This window comes from Amphiura filiformis, chromosome 7 (assembly GCF_039555335.1).
Source record: "Amphiura filiformis chromosome 7, Afil_fr2py, whole genome shotgun sequence".
NCBI lineage: Eukaryota > Metazoa > Echinodermata > Ophiuroidea > Amphilepidida > Amphiuridae > Amphiura > Amphiura filiformis.
In genome coordinates, this window is record NC_092634.1 from 17,212,794 (window position 1) to 17,228,632 (window position 15,839).

At 35.5% G+C, this 15,839-nt stretch overlaps 1 protein-coding gene across 2 annotated transcripts in view; it reads left to right on the plus strand.

The window, feature by feature from the left end:
- The window catches only part of LOC140156816 (uncharacterized), a 188,488-nt gene that overhangs the window by 12,177 nt on the left and 160,472 nt on the right, over window positions 1–15,839 (plus strand). The window contains exon 1 of one of the 2 annotated variants that reach the window (XM_072179804.1): window positions 3,572–3,700. The exons of the other annotated variant lie outside the window; for it this stretch is intronic. The gene's annotated coding sequence lies outside the window, so the exon portion shown is untranslated. Of the gene's footprint in view, window positions 1–3,571; window positions 3,701–15,839 lie in introns of those variants that run through there. 2 annotated transcript variants of the gene reach the window in all.

The following is a 15,839-nucleotide window of genomic DNA, read 5'->3' on the forward strand; positions in this document are numbered from 1 at the left end:
TGTGCATTTGCACGTCGGAGCTCTTGAATGGTATTCCGTGAGTTTAGCATCCTCCCTTTAGGGTGTGGCTCAAAAAGACTTATTTCCAAAATTTCAGTTGATTCGGACAATGAATTTGCAAGTTACGCATAATTTGCATGTTATACTTGTAATTTTGGGCTGTCGACAGCCCGAAAATACAATATTTTTGTCAACGACCGAATCTACAAGAAAGCTTATAAGCTAACAAGAATAATGTAGTCTCAGATTTCTGATAGTGTAAAAATCTGGAGTAAGTAATAATGAATAGAATAGTGACCAAATACATCAGTTGCATTTTAAATGCATTCTCTCCTCCGGCTGTATGTTGTACTTCATCTATTTTCACTCTATGTTTTAACTTGACGAAAGGAATCTTTAAGGGCTGGGGTATGAACGTTTGGACAGTATTTATTTTGGGACATTAGAGCACATCAGACATATCGAATTGCATTCTGAATATGAAGAATGTCATTCCGATATCAAATAATTTTGATTTTTGAAATTCGCAATTTAATACACATTTTATGGCAAATCATTAAAATTGATATTTTTGATATTTAACAGTACTTGAAGTAAACTTTATAAATCTGATGATTTATACTTAAAGTGTATGTAGGTGGGATGAAAAGCCGACGATCAATTGAAAATTTTGACCTTTCGTATTAAAGATATGGATTTTTTCCCAAAACACCAAAAAAAATTAGGTCTTTTGGGAAAAAATCCATATCTTCAATATGAAAGGTCAAAATTTTCAATTGACTGTCGGCTTTTCCTCCCTGCTACATACACTTTAAGAATATATCATTAGATTTATATAATTTACTTCGAGGACTGTTATATATCAAAAATTGAAAAATATCAATTTTTTATAATTTGTCATAAAATTTGTATTATATTGTGATTTTTAAAAATGAAAATTATTTGATATCAGAAAGACATGCTTCGTATTCAGAATGCAATTCGATAGGTCTGAGGTGCTCTCATGTCCCACAAAAATACTGTCGAAACGCAATAAACGCTCATTTTGGATCCCTTAAGGTTATTAATTATTTTAAACTGTTGTGATTGGGTAGTTCACGGCATCTTACGAATGGTAGTGAGCTTTGGCAAAAACTGCATTGCTCAATTCATAGCGAGCGTGTAGAAGAATTAAAATACCACAGATGTACTCTTATAGGTGCTGTGGCTCTTGAGTTACGTTGTAAAGAGGGTTGAAACAACAACACTTTTGTAAAACATACATAACTCATTAACAACAATAAATTAAGCAAGTTTGCAAAGTATACGATTTGTAGGATGAACTTTTGCAAAACATCAAGGTGTTAATTTTCAATAATATATTGATCTAGATAATGGAAATCGATTTTTAGGTTGCTCCGACCAACAATACCTCGTCTACCCTTAAAACTGGTTACATTTTGCTAGTAGCAAGGACAAGTCATCCTATTTTTCAAAAAAATCACGTGCTTAGGTATGCTAATTAGTTGTCAACTGCTATTACGAGTATACCAGCTATTTATATTGAAAGAAATGGATTTTGAAACACTTTTTGATTTCAATATCATAATTAGTACGAGAAGCTGAAGTCAAAATACCCAGCTTAAATCCGCGAGTCATTTTTATTTATGTATGTCGACATTTTTTCAATTGCGATTTCCCTAGCATAAGCTCATCACAAGGCGATTTGTGTTCATCGTGTCTTCACCTTTTCATGTTACATTATTTGAGACCTGTTTGAATAGGTATGTCTGCTTTTGGGCAATCAACAAATTACTTTCCGACATACATCTCAGGCTTTATGTATGTGGTCATGTTTTTGAGGTGGGACCCAATTGTGTCACATCATTTGTCAAAAATCAACTCCTTTTTTGTATTTCTGATTATATTTTAAAAATTTACACTCAAACTATGCAAAAGTATACATTTTGAGAAAGCCATTACGTTTCACTACATGGGGAGAATTGATCAAAAATTGAATTCCCTCCTGAGGTTCGTATCTGTCAATGAGTTGACCAGATCACAAGGATGTCATTATAGCTATAGAGGCAGTATATAACACATAATGGGTCAATGAGTTACATAAAAATGACTTTGTGTGGTATTTGGTTCACAGGAAGTCAGTTTTGCCTAAGATAATTTGTGGTTAAATGTTGATCCCTCACTACAAGAGTTATTACCGTCGATTTGGTTGAAAAAGGAGGTGAGACATGATCAAATCTCTTCAAGTAACAAAACGTAATGCGTATCTTGTCAGGATTGCAAATCTGTAAAGTTTGAATGGAAAGAAAAATACCTGAAAAATAACATTTCTTTACCACTAATTTATTTCAGTATAGTATATTAAATTGGAAAATGAACTTGATATTTGGAGTGTACGCAATTAGTCCTTTCATTACCCTAGTGGATTATACCGAAAACGACGTCTCCATAATATATCGCAATTACGGATATTTGGATTTTAATGAATTTTGAGTTTAGCTTTAGCTATTTGAATAGATAAACACGACATAAAATATGTAACAAAAGATGCAATCGAACTAAAGGCATATAGATACAAAGTTGAACAGGGACCCATCGTAATGATGCAATTAGAATGCACATGATCAAGAGGTAAAACAATCTATGTATTTTAAATATAAATATGAAACTTGCATGTCAATTATCTTAAGTCAATGTCACTACTAAAAGTCCTTAATAACCCTGTAATGGGTTGTGTCATTGCAATATGATATCAAACTACGAGGGTTGTTAGCACACAATAATGCATATATTATTACGCAAATTGTTAGAAGGAGTTCGTAGCGAGAATTGTTACTCAGACAATCTTGTTAGTAACAGTACTTTTCCCTGAACCTAAAGATTCGCCGGAAATGCTACCTTTCATCTTATAAAAGGTACTATAGACAGCGCGTGTCTGCATATTCAATCTGGCTTGGCTTCAGTTGTTGTATTGGTACGTACCATTCACCACCTTATATAATGGATCCGCCAGTATGATATCTGAAACACATTATATTGGTTTGGTTCTGGATTATTTCGCATTGGTATAATAATTATCTCAGGTGTGACAGGGGATGGTTATTTTACATTGCGTAGATGACTGTAAATTTGGTTGACTGGATGCATGTCCTCCTCATATTATACGCGATTCAGTACACAATAATGCGTCGTTTGATATTTTTAGACGCTGTTATAATATAATTTACACAACGCCATTTATTTATAAACTTAGCTAATTTTAGTCACCAGCGTCGCCCCCATATATTTAGATAATCATCTCTAACGGGAGTCATCACTTATATCAGAATCTCTCTTTGCAAAGTTAGTAGTCTTACCGTGGATAGCAAGCTGACTTGTACAGGAGAAAGCTGACCAAATTGGATCGCCTCCCAGGTACTACTATTTAACCATACCAGAAGCGAGAGCGACCTGGTGGGTATCACATTACTTTTTAACCTGATTGCTGACACCGATATTTGGAAGTGGTAATAAACTGGGGTTTTTTCCTGTTTGTTTTATCATTAACTGATACATTTTCACAACATATACAATCTTAGTAAAGTTCATTATTACTTTGTGAGACCCAGAGGCTGTTGTGACTTGAAGCCCGTGACGAAATTGTACCAGACGCCTGGTTGCTCTTGATTTAATTGTCAATTTCGTAGCTGGCCAGCAACAGGTATATTTCCCATTAACTGCATATACACGACTATGCTCACAGGATAAGGCGAATTGTTCAAAGTCAACACCAAAGTTTGATTGCAATAATGTATTGTTTTCTTATATCACATCAATAGGACAAATGCACAACAACTTGTGTACAAAGGTAGAGAGAGTAGATGATGTTGATAAATTCAACAACGCTGTCTTCAGTAGATAGCAATACAATTATTATTGCTGTGTTCAGAAGATAGTAATAAATTACACAACGCTATCTTCAGTAGATAGCCACGAATGTATCAATACGGTCTTCAATAAAGTTATCAACGCTGCCTTCAGCAGATAGAAATAAATTCAACAACGTCTTTATTTAACTGAAATCGCAAAAATGATTCTGCTTGTCATCCGAGCCTCGTTATAACACCAACAGCGTTTTTTGTCGACACTTTCAGGGTTTCTTAGCAACACAATGTAATGAGTGCAGCTTTGTCGCTGTATCAAAGGCGCATAAGAATTTATTTTGATTAAAATGTTTTATATGTTTTATTTAACTTTTCCAATAAGCGTAATCAATCAATCAATCAATCAATCAATCAATCAATCAATCAATCAATCAATCGATCGATCGATCGATCGATCAATCAATCAATCAATCAATCAATCGATTGATCAAAATCACATTGAAATGACGACATCAATAACACCAAAATAACACAGACAAAACATTTTGTATTGAAAAAGAAAAACGTAAGTTTACACAAATCTACAAGCAGGGATTCTAAATACCTTGGTAAACAATAATCATATAAATGCTACATTGTGTTCGGTGTTTTAATCAAACGAAAATCATTCTACCCGATTTCATCATGTTCATGCTTTGTTTCCGGTGTCAATCCTAAATAATTGGCATCTACTATCAATTATGGACAAATTTGCTCAGCTTAATGATAATGTACACGAGCATGTATAATACATAAAGACATCGTACTCCTCTATGGCATCATAGTTTTAATGAAATTTTGTTTCATGTCTCTTTAAAGAGTAGGTGTTTGCATATAATTATATATACATTTTAATTTAATACAGTATGTTTTTACGATTTTGGAGACCATTTTGTCCTGCCAAGTTTAGCAATAAAGTTATCAACGCTGCCTTCGTTGGTTGACAATAAATTCACCAACGCTATCTTCAGCAGATAGCAATTAATTCATCAATGCTGTCTTCAGCACACCACGGGATGCAGTGAATATGACTTTTATAAATTTTTACTAAAACTGAAACTGATCAAAGCTGAAAATCGCAAAAATTATTCTGCTTGTCATCCGCTTGAGCCTCATTATAACATCAACATGTTTTTTTTTTGTCGACACTTGACAGGGTTTCTTAGCAACACAATGTAATGAGTGCAGCTTCTTCGCTGTATTAAAGGAGCTTAAGAATTTATTTTGATTAAAATGTTGCTGTAAGCAGATATGTTTTTAGTCTGTATTTAATATTTTATTTGTTTTATTTAACTATTTCTTTTCCAATAAGAAGTGTGCCGCGCCACTAGCGTCACCATGCTATCAGGTGATGTTTCGTATTACAAATTAGTGATTCTGTGTTTAGGATCACTCAGTCAGTGATCTCATGATCTTTGGATATTTTATTTTGTGTATCTAATTGCTAATTACTGACTTGAGTTAAATCAGTCAATCTATTAATCAATCAATCAATCAATCAATTGATCAAAATTACACTGACATGGCGAGAACAATAACACCAAAATTACACAGACAAAACATTTGGTATTGAAAAAGAAAAACGTAAGTTTACACAAATCTACAAGCAGAGATTCTAAATACTTTGGTAAACACTAATCATATAAATACTACGTTGTGATCGGTGTGAAGCCGCGTAATTGTAAATCAAAAATGAAGACCTGAGCGCAAGAAAACCGTAAGTCCACTTGGCCCCTCAACATGTATACACTAAAGTTACGTATAGTTTCTTAGGGTTTTATAATGTTTAATACAGTCATGGACAAAAGTTTGGAATATTTTTACTTTTTTGCATAACCCTGTTTTTAAGTGCAGATTTCTTACCATCAATGACCCATCAGCCATGCAAAATGGATCACGGGTGTCTGGCAAGGTCTTAGATACCATTCCATATAACACAATACCTAATGTAGGACAATGGCTTCTTATGCCTGACCAATGAACCATCGGGCATCCTTTTCGCAGTTAATTTAGCCATGTGATTCATAAGGTTACATTAGCTTTTGCATTACGGTGTGAAGAAACCAGCTTTACTTTGTTGCATCTGTCTGTTGTATACGATATTTCTGATCATGGGGTACGAATTGAACGCAGATTGATGCGCCCGCGTCATTGACTAACGTAATCGCGGCTACAAACAGAAGGATATTGGTGCCGCTTTAGGAATTACATAAGTTGCAGTCTCTAAAATTTTGAAGAGACGCTGAGAGACCGGAACTACAACACCTAGACCAAGGTCAGGTCGGCTCCAAAAGACAACCGCCAGAGAAGACCGATCTCTCCTGAGACTTTGCCGCAATGGCCGCACGAAGTCTGCATCTCGGCCACGAACAGAATGGCTGAGGTCCATAAACGCGCCTGTTACCAGGAAACCTGTGAACAATAGACTGGTTAGTGCAGGATTTCGCGCAAGACCATCAATAAGAAAGCCAATACTTCTGCAAAGACATCGGCATGCGCGCTTGCTTTGGTCACAGAGACATAGGGATTTGACAGTAGGCCACTGGCGTAACGTGATCTTCAGTGAAGAGGCCCGGTCTCTCCTCTACAGACAAGATGACCGAGTCAAGGTCCGAAGACAGGTTGGTCAAGACCTGCTTGAGGATTGTATCCTGATGGTGGTGGAATCACAGTATAGGGAGCATTTCACAGTAGGTCAAAATTACACCTCTACATGCTAGAAGGACACATGAACCAGGAACAAGACCTGTATGTTCTTGATACAGTTATGCTTCCGTTTGAAAGAAGAGACTTCGGGAACAATTTCGTGATCCAAGATGACAACACCACGGCGCACAGAGACCTACGCGTGAGGGAATTCCTTGAAAATGAGAATGTAGAAACCTGGACTGGTCGGCTTTGAGCCCAGATATGAACCCTATAGAGAACTTATTGGCAGAAGTGTCCCGCAGGATAGGTAACATGGACAAGCAACCAATCCCCCTGCAGGAACTTAGACACGCCGTCATTGCTTGCTGGCGAGATATTCCAGAAGGGACCTTGGAAACCTGGTTGAGGGAATATCACGTCGCGTAAATGACCTTGAGCTGGCAAGGGGCTGACACACCAAATATTGAGATGTGTTTTCTCAAGCAAGAGACTTATCTGAACATGTCACAGTGAGAGTTTAAGTTTTTGTTTAAACAATCAACTTTGCTTGTGTCTGTAATCTCATTTGATGATACAAAGAGACCGCCAAAAAGGGTTCCGATTTTGTGATCCTTCCATTGTAATGCGCTTCCTCAGGTAATTCTTTGTTTAATTGACAAACTGTGTGATGTACATATCAAAGGACATTCATATCTTTCAATTAAATTCATCTGAGCACTACTGCAGAACAATAAAGCTGTTCCTAATATGATTGAAAACTGCATTTGACACAAAAATATAAATATTCCAAACTTTTGTCCATGACTGTACATGTTCCAGGGTGAAAACATCATGAAAGGTTGTGAAAGATTTGTTTTGGTCCCTGAACATATATAAAACATTACCAAACTATACGAAACTATACGCAACTTGAATGTATATACGACGTATACATGTTGAGGGGCCACGTGGACTTACTGTCTTCTTGCGCTCAGGTATTTGAATTGACATTACATATTTTACACTATATTTCTGAATTCGAAGCCAATGTAATATTTCCCTCAGGCTATCAGAAACTACAAAAACTACAATATGATAATCCAAAAGGAATGTAAGTATGCTATATTTTGCTGTACCAGTGCGATTAAAAGCAGATGAAAGAAATATGATGACAATGACAATAAGACGCTGCTCTAATCAATTCTCTAATCATTCTACCCGATTTCATGCTTTGTTTCCTGTGTCAATCCTAAATAATTGGTATCTAGTATCAATTATGGACAAATTTGCACAGTTTAATCATAATGTACATAAGCATGTATAATACATAACGACATTGTACTCCTCTATGGTATCATAGTTTTAATTCAATTTTGTTTCATGTCTAATTAAACTAGATAATAAGACAGTGTCTCGCTATTTTACTAGTTAAGAGACGTTCTTTTATTTGGCCTCTTTCAAAAGTAGATGTTTGCATATAATTATATATATATTTTTTTAATTACAGCATGTTTTTACGATTTTGGAGACAATTTTGTCCTGCCAATTTTTTTAAAGTTACGTACCATTTGAATCACTGTTGTCCTTATTATGACATTGCTGTACAAATAATGTGTGTTATATGCAGAGGAGGGTTTGGATATATGAATGGTAGCGATAATTAGGAGGTGAAATTGGTTTTTTTCTGGTCTTCTTTAAATACCAATTTTCAAATTTTAAATTGACGATTTTTTTTATACTGACATTTGTTTGATAGTGAAACCTTTTACAGAATCCATAATCTTCTAAACCAATTGTTGACTTTACGTGTACAAACATCAGTGAGCAGGGAATTCTAGCCTATGAGTGACAAGAAGTATATCGACGTATTAAAAATTTACACAATTAAAGGCACATATTTAAAACAAATGTACTTCAAAAGGTACATCTAAATGTTTAACATTAATACGTCGTACACTTTGATAGTATCATTGTGATTTTCGCAAAGAAGCTGTTTTATTTATACTGTGATGTATTATGTTTTGTTAGTGTTTTGTTGAGAAACTTTTTATCAGTTGAAAATGGAAGCAAAACTAATAATCTCGGCCGGATGTTGAATAATTGTCACGTTTCTAGTTAGTTTGATAACAAGGTGCCATACATTTCCTTTGCCATAAAAGCTTTTTGTGAACAGGCAGGAAATTGACAAATGCAAGAAGCTCTGTTCTGCTTTGCTTTGATCTCTTTAAGTTTCCATTTAGGAAATGTTCGTAGTGGTGATAAATGGTGGAAGGAAACGTGATGTTATAATCGCATTATGCGTTTGCATGTCGGAGCTCTTAAAGGGGTATTTTAACATTCTCCTTTTACTTAATGGTATAGACAGAGAGTTGATATTCTTGAGAGGGCACTCTATTCACGTGGTTTCTTTTCCAACGCTAAAAGATCACGAATTTTGGTGGTTTGCAAATGAAAAGTGTCCGCACTATCGATTGATTACGTAACTGTTATGAATAATGTATTAGGTTTTCAATGCAATCGCCTCGACCCATCAATACATATTATCTGTATTTATCAAAGTACTTGGAATAGCAATCTGGTGAGTTCACTGAACTACGCCCTAATACTGATGGAGTTTTAATGGCGTTTAATGGCGCTAATCCTCTCCATACACAGATGAACAAATACAATAGGAGAAGGTCAACACATATGACCTCCTATATGACATGTTATATGAGATGTACAACAACCTGAATATCATAAAGATCAGTGTTCGTTTGTGCATATGAACTGCATATTTACAATACTAAATATTAGTCGTTATATATTATGCCAAATATTGGTATTATGACAACACGGTATATGCATTGTATATAAAACAACTAATAGAGCCTGCTATCATGGCGTCAGGTCATTGGTTCATCATATCCCGTATGTTTCTTAAAATTCATTCATATTTGAGACAAATTTCTGTGCCCATTTTATAGGCGTACAGGTGGATCCGGTTTTTTGGTCATTTTCATTTCTTTTTGATGAAAGAATTAAGGTTTTCCACTGCACGGAGGCCACTATGTGATACTAATTTAATGCTATTTGTAAATGAATGCGGATTCCCGGTTGTTGTTTTTCCACAGTGTGACAACTGTCCACCCATCCAGACAACATCATAACATAATAAAATGTCTGCATTTGTACGATGAGTAAATATTAAACTGAACTTTGCCTTGGAACATTGTGTAAGACGGTGTAAGATTTTGTGGGCGCCCTCAACATTATTATCCTCTTTGTATCCGTAAATGACATGGCATAGACTGTGTGAATTCTATGAAAACTACTTATACATAGGGTCATATCCATGGACACAAGTAACGATAATTGACAACACGATACGCGACTGTATTTAGGGGCTAAGCACTAATAATTAATAATGCCGGGTAGGGCCTACTCCTGGGCGACTCGTGTGGGCAAGGACGCTTAGGACGGTGACCAAATGAGTCCCAAATTTCACCGGGGGTGGGGGGGGGGGCACTCAAGTATGATAGTGTAGGCCTAAACGCATGACTTTTTAAACACCCCTAAAACGAGTTTTACCCTACCAGCAAATTTAGGATCAATAGGCCTAAGCTAACTTAATACACTAAAGGAAGTTTTGGATGAGAAAACGGACATTTTGATGAGAAACGGCCAAAATGGTGAGAATTTAAATTTTCTCATTCTTTTGGATGAGAAACTTCCTGGTGTGTGTGTCAATCGTTATTGTCTTATTAAAACTGGTGAAAATTGGTAATCCCCGCTGAGCTCAAAATAAACATTATTATTTTGTCATCCAAAAGAAGAATGAGAAAATTAAATTCTCATCAGTGGCCGTTTCTCATCGAAATGTCCGTTTTCTAATCCAAAACTTCCTCTCAGTAGTGATAGGCCTATAGGCATAGGCATAGAATTTACCTCCTAAAGAGTTTTTGCCTAGTAAAAATGCAACAAATGTAGGCTACCACTTTTGGACTAAAAACATTGAAAATATAGGCCTACTTCCAACTTGTTCAGTTTCAGAAAACTACCCTTATTTTTGTGTCACGCGCGTAACTTGCCTAAAAACGTGATTTGTTTTCGTTGCTCCATCATTTTGCTTCAGTCTGCTCCATGACCCAAGCGTGTGTCCAAGATAGGCCTACATGTTAAACAAAGAAAGAAATAGAGATCGAGTGGACTAACGTCCGTTTTCTTTTTTTTTTTTTTTTTTTTTTGTTTAGTTTTTATTTTTTATTTAAATTTTGCGATATAATACAAATTTGTATACTGCGCCAATAAAGTATCCCTACACTTGGAAAAACAACCACAATTTCCAAACCGAACAATATTGAGGTAAATCCGCTTTCCCAATAGATGCACCATCCAATCCCGCACATCATGACACCACATTGAATCCAATGTGACTTCAAGAAGCAAAGTTACAAGCATTTGATCAGACGAATGTCCAGTTTTAAAAGTGACAAACAGGCCTATTCAAAACTCCACAGACTAGACATAACGTCCGTTTTCTTGATTACCCACCTTTGCTGTTTCCTGACACTATGATCTGTTTTTATTTTCTTCAGATTTGTGATGATCACCATCAGGCTACCATCATGACCATAACTGAAGAGATATTGAAGCCTGAAGGTGAATTTCTACTTTAAAACAGATAGTAATGAAACCAGTTTTTATTTTCCTTGCTCTAGCGAATTCACAGAGAAGGTATTTCTAGTACAATACAGCGTCGGACTCTAGCTGAGAGCGTAGCCTAAGTCCAAACGGACTCCAAGAAGGGCTCTCCATACACAAATGAACAAACACAAAGGAAGGTAGTCTCCTCCGTGACCAGCTTGATTTCGATGGAGCGAAAACAAATTGGCTGCAGAGGAGACGGGTAATTTTGCCATGCAAATGAGGTGAGTGTCATCCCCCTGGTATAGATATCATCAGAAAAGCTTATTTCTAAAATTTCAGTGATTCGCAAACAGCTACCTTACACTGTATTTATAAATACGTATTTATAAATACGCACGTGACCCGTGGGCACGACATACCAAGACCAGCAAGCGTGACTAAATCATCATGTCATTGACACGGATAGGAACTCTTTAGATAAATATCATCAAATAAGTATAAATTGAATTGCACAATTATTACACATGGGGGGGTCCGAATTTTGATACTTTTTATTGAAGGAAAAAAAAAAAAAAAAAAAAAAACGTTTACAATAATATTACAAAATAGACAATATTGCTGCACAGTCCGGTGTTGTTTTAACTGCCTTTGCATTCAAATAATGCTGAAAGAACACCCGCTGTGTCGAAGGCCATTTCCAGACTGCCTGTCTACAAGCTGTTATGGCAGCGCGGAGGTGGTCACGTGCGTATTTATAAATATGTATTTATAAATATAGTCGTAGCATACTGTCAAATTGAAGTTACGCTTTAACTGCATGTGATAATATTTATATTTATGGGCTACTGTATTGTTGGCCTAATATTTCTAGGCTGTCAACAGCCCGAAAATACATATTGGACAATATCTTTGTCAAACGACCAAATTTGAAATCTGAGGTTATAAAAATCTAAAATTATTGTTCTATGTGCTCTTCTGTGTTTAATTTAATGCAATTAATTGCAAGCAAAATAAAGAGTACGCTTTGATAATTTTGGCCTATATAATATTAATAACGATCACGCTAACAATCAATGAAGAGATGATTGCTAATACGTTATATAACATTAATTTATCGGTTCTGGAAACACTCTGGGCGATATAGGGCCTACTTAATCTTACAGCGCAGTATAATGAATAAAATGGCGACCGAATACATCAGTTGTATTTTAAATGCATTTCACCTCTGGTTGTTGTATTTCATCTATTTTTACTCTATACTATTTTTAACTTGGCAAAAAAATCTTTAAAAACTTGTCAGATTTAGTAAGGACAAGCTATTCTATTTTAAAATCAAGTGTTTATCTGCAATGCATATGCATACGGGAAAAAGCTGGTGAAATTGGTTGGCTATTTGGAGACATGCAGCTAGTATTACGGCTATATACATTTGAAGAAATGTAATTGGAAGCAATATTTTTGGATAATAGCCATTTTGATTTCAATATCATATATATTTTCAGATATGAGGTGGCGAATTCAGCGTACAATTTCAACAAAAATGTCATTCGATAAAAATGTTCCTATTTTGTGACATTGTAGAGTCAAGATTCAAATCCGCGAGTCTTTTTTATTTACCATATTGTCGCGTATTTTAAAATTATGATTATCCTAGCTTAAAACAAGTTGGAGTAGTTACCCATTTGTAAGATTAATGGTTCTTGATGTAAAGAGTGTCAAAACGAAACATCTGCGTAAAACGACACATATCTCAAAACAGCAATACATTAAGCAATTTTTTAAAGTGCGTGTTTTGCACTCCGTACCCATTCAAATCTTCAAGGTGTAACTTTTCATTAATCCCCTAATCTAGACAATGAAAATTGATTTTTGTTTACAGTTGAACGCCCATGACTACTCCGACACGCCACAGTTAATTCACTAAAAGGCGAATTGTGTCATCGTGCTGTTTGCCAATTAATCTACCAATTAATTTCCGTCTATGCATCTCAGGCTTCATCATGTTTATGTATGTAGTTTATCAACACACGTAAGTTTTTATAGATTTTGCCGGAATACATCTGCTCCAAAAGGCCCGTGTTGCTTTGGTATGAAACGGACATAGATGCATTTATCAGGTGCTTTAAATGTGCACATTCACTCTGGTAACTCGCAACTTCAACAAATCTCAAAAACAATGCAAAGTTATTGCTATAAAATCACAATCGATGGTTTTTTTTTGCCGTTTGTGACATTTAAAAGGGCGTTTCGTGATCCACATCTTCATCCCCCACTTTTCTAAAATAAAAAGTTGAGATGTTTATTCCATCGGAGACCTCTGGCTACATAATGTTTGTATGCAAAAGATTTCTTGCAGATTCATTCGCTTGGCAAAACTATCATCAAAATAATTGTGAACGAAATTACAACACAATGGCCTATGAAGCCTACACATGTAATACTTATACATAACTAGCAAACGCAAAATCGGAATCAACTGAAATTTTGGAGTAATTAATTTCGTTTTCGTTGATATCGACTGAAGCATGCCGTAAAAAGAGAATGCTAGAATCACAAAATACTTATAACAAGGCAGTAGAATTTGGAAATAATGCACAATGTATGCATCACAGCGGTTTAGAGAATGTATGGTTTTATGGTCAATAGCACGACTTGTTTATTCTTTTAATGGAGTAGTGAGACGAAGTACATAATAATGTTTAACGGATTATCTCCACACGTCCCTTTAAAGTAACTCAATAGGATAATGAATTAATATAATAGTTTAAATTTGACTTAAGTTTGGAATAGCCGGACTTATGCTATGTTGTAAATGCTATTGAAATACACACTGCTGCAGAACGTATCTAAGACGTATAAGACAAATTGTATCTTATCAAACACGTCATTTGATATCTATAAAGTAAAGTCAAGAGGTTATAAACATGTCGTTTTTGCTATCTTTCTGAACATTTCTCAGCGCAACGCTTCCTCATTACCTTTAGCTTCCCCGTGTAACATTGGATACAAATACAATGTGCTATAACGTTACTCAGGGGAGCTAATGCAGACGAGACAGTGTTGCACCGAACCCTCGATACTTGTAATTGAAACCAATACGAAAGGTGAGACATCTAAAGAAATATGAATAACAAACATTATGAATAATAAACAATGCACTATAAAATAAGAAAGGAAACTCACGGGGAGAAAGAGGGTATCGTATATAATATCAAAGGAAACCCACGGAGAGAAAAAGGGGGTATAATGCGCGGTCTTTGGGAGACGCAAACGATAACAAAAACACTCCATGTAATGAGAATAGGAAACTACGCGCCAATGTATTGCACATATCTTTGAAGGAAAACCATGAACAAAGAATGGACGGGAGAGGCGCAAAATATCACAGACAGTACAGTTAGCAGCCTGGACAACCGATTCTTTTGTTTAGCAAGGCTCACTCAGTCATTTAATGTGGCAATACAAACGATCGAATTTGGTGTTGAAACGAGCTAAATTTTGAGTTACACCTTTTCAATGTATAATTAATTTTCTCGGCCAAATGAAATGCAATCATTTTCATTTTTTCAGTAAATGTCAGGTCAAATTGTAGTGCTTGATACTTATTTTTTTTTCAAATCCTAGTGTTAAACTTAGGCGTGAAATTCAGTCATTTCGTGTAAGATTTTCGATTTTGATAGGCTTAAACTCTGCCCGCGAGCCTTTTCTTGGATCAACCTTTTAGCTTTTCAAAGTAATATAGTACGCTAATGAAGGATTTTTCCCAACTTTCTAACGCACATCACCGTGAGCGATATATCATAGTTTTGTCAGAATTTACGTTTTGATTTCACCATTTTTTCACCGGCTGAAATTTTTTCAAAATCAACGCGTGAAATATAAGGCTAATAATACTAGCATTGTGGATCGATATCCCTGGGTTTAATAGGAATACCGGCATGATACAGTGTTGCCAGAACTTCAATATAGCAACGAAATTCCCAGGCCTAACAGCGCTCTTATACTGATCATGTTTATAGCACGATGAGGATATTTCATCATCACGTGAGTGATTCGGACCAATGTGTTGAAATTGCTTCTCCTCAAAACAACTTTGCCCGAAGGCTTACATGCAATTGGGCAATATTTTAAACAAAACTTTCTTTTACAAAACATTATATTACGCTGTATGTTTTATGATCAAGCAAACTGTTTGGAACACACTTCCAAAGAAATAACCTTCGTAACGCCCTGGCGTAACGCCCCAGACTTTCGTTATTTAAACGCCAGAAATAGATTGTCCTTATAAGAACCATCAGAGATTGTGGCTTATAAGAACCGTTCATTATCATTGTTAACTTAAACAGGTTTTTGTTTTTAAACATCTTTATAAATTGATTGTTTTTATGTTTGTTTGTAAATTTCGTGCTTTACGCGCTTTGAGTTCCTCATCAGAGATTGTGCCTTATAAGAACCATTCATTTTCATTGTTAACTTAAACAGGTTTTGTTTTTAAACAAAAACCTGTTCAAGCAATTATTTAAAATTGCTTGCCTAAAAACAGAATAACTTGGATGTTAATACTTGACGTAGTGTTTCAATTGTCATGAAGCTGACTGGGTATGGTGCCTTTTGTTTGTGTCAAGTTTGTTTGAAACTGCTTTTGGAAACCCACCGAAAGTCATAGGCCCTAATGAAGCA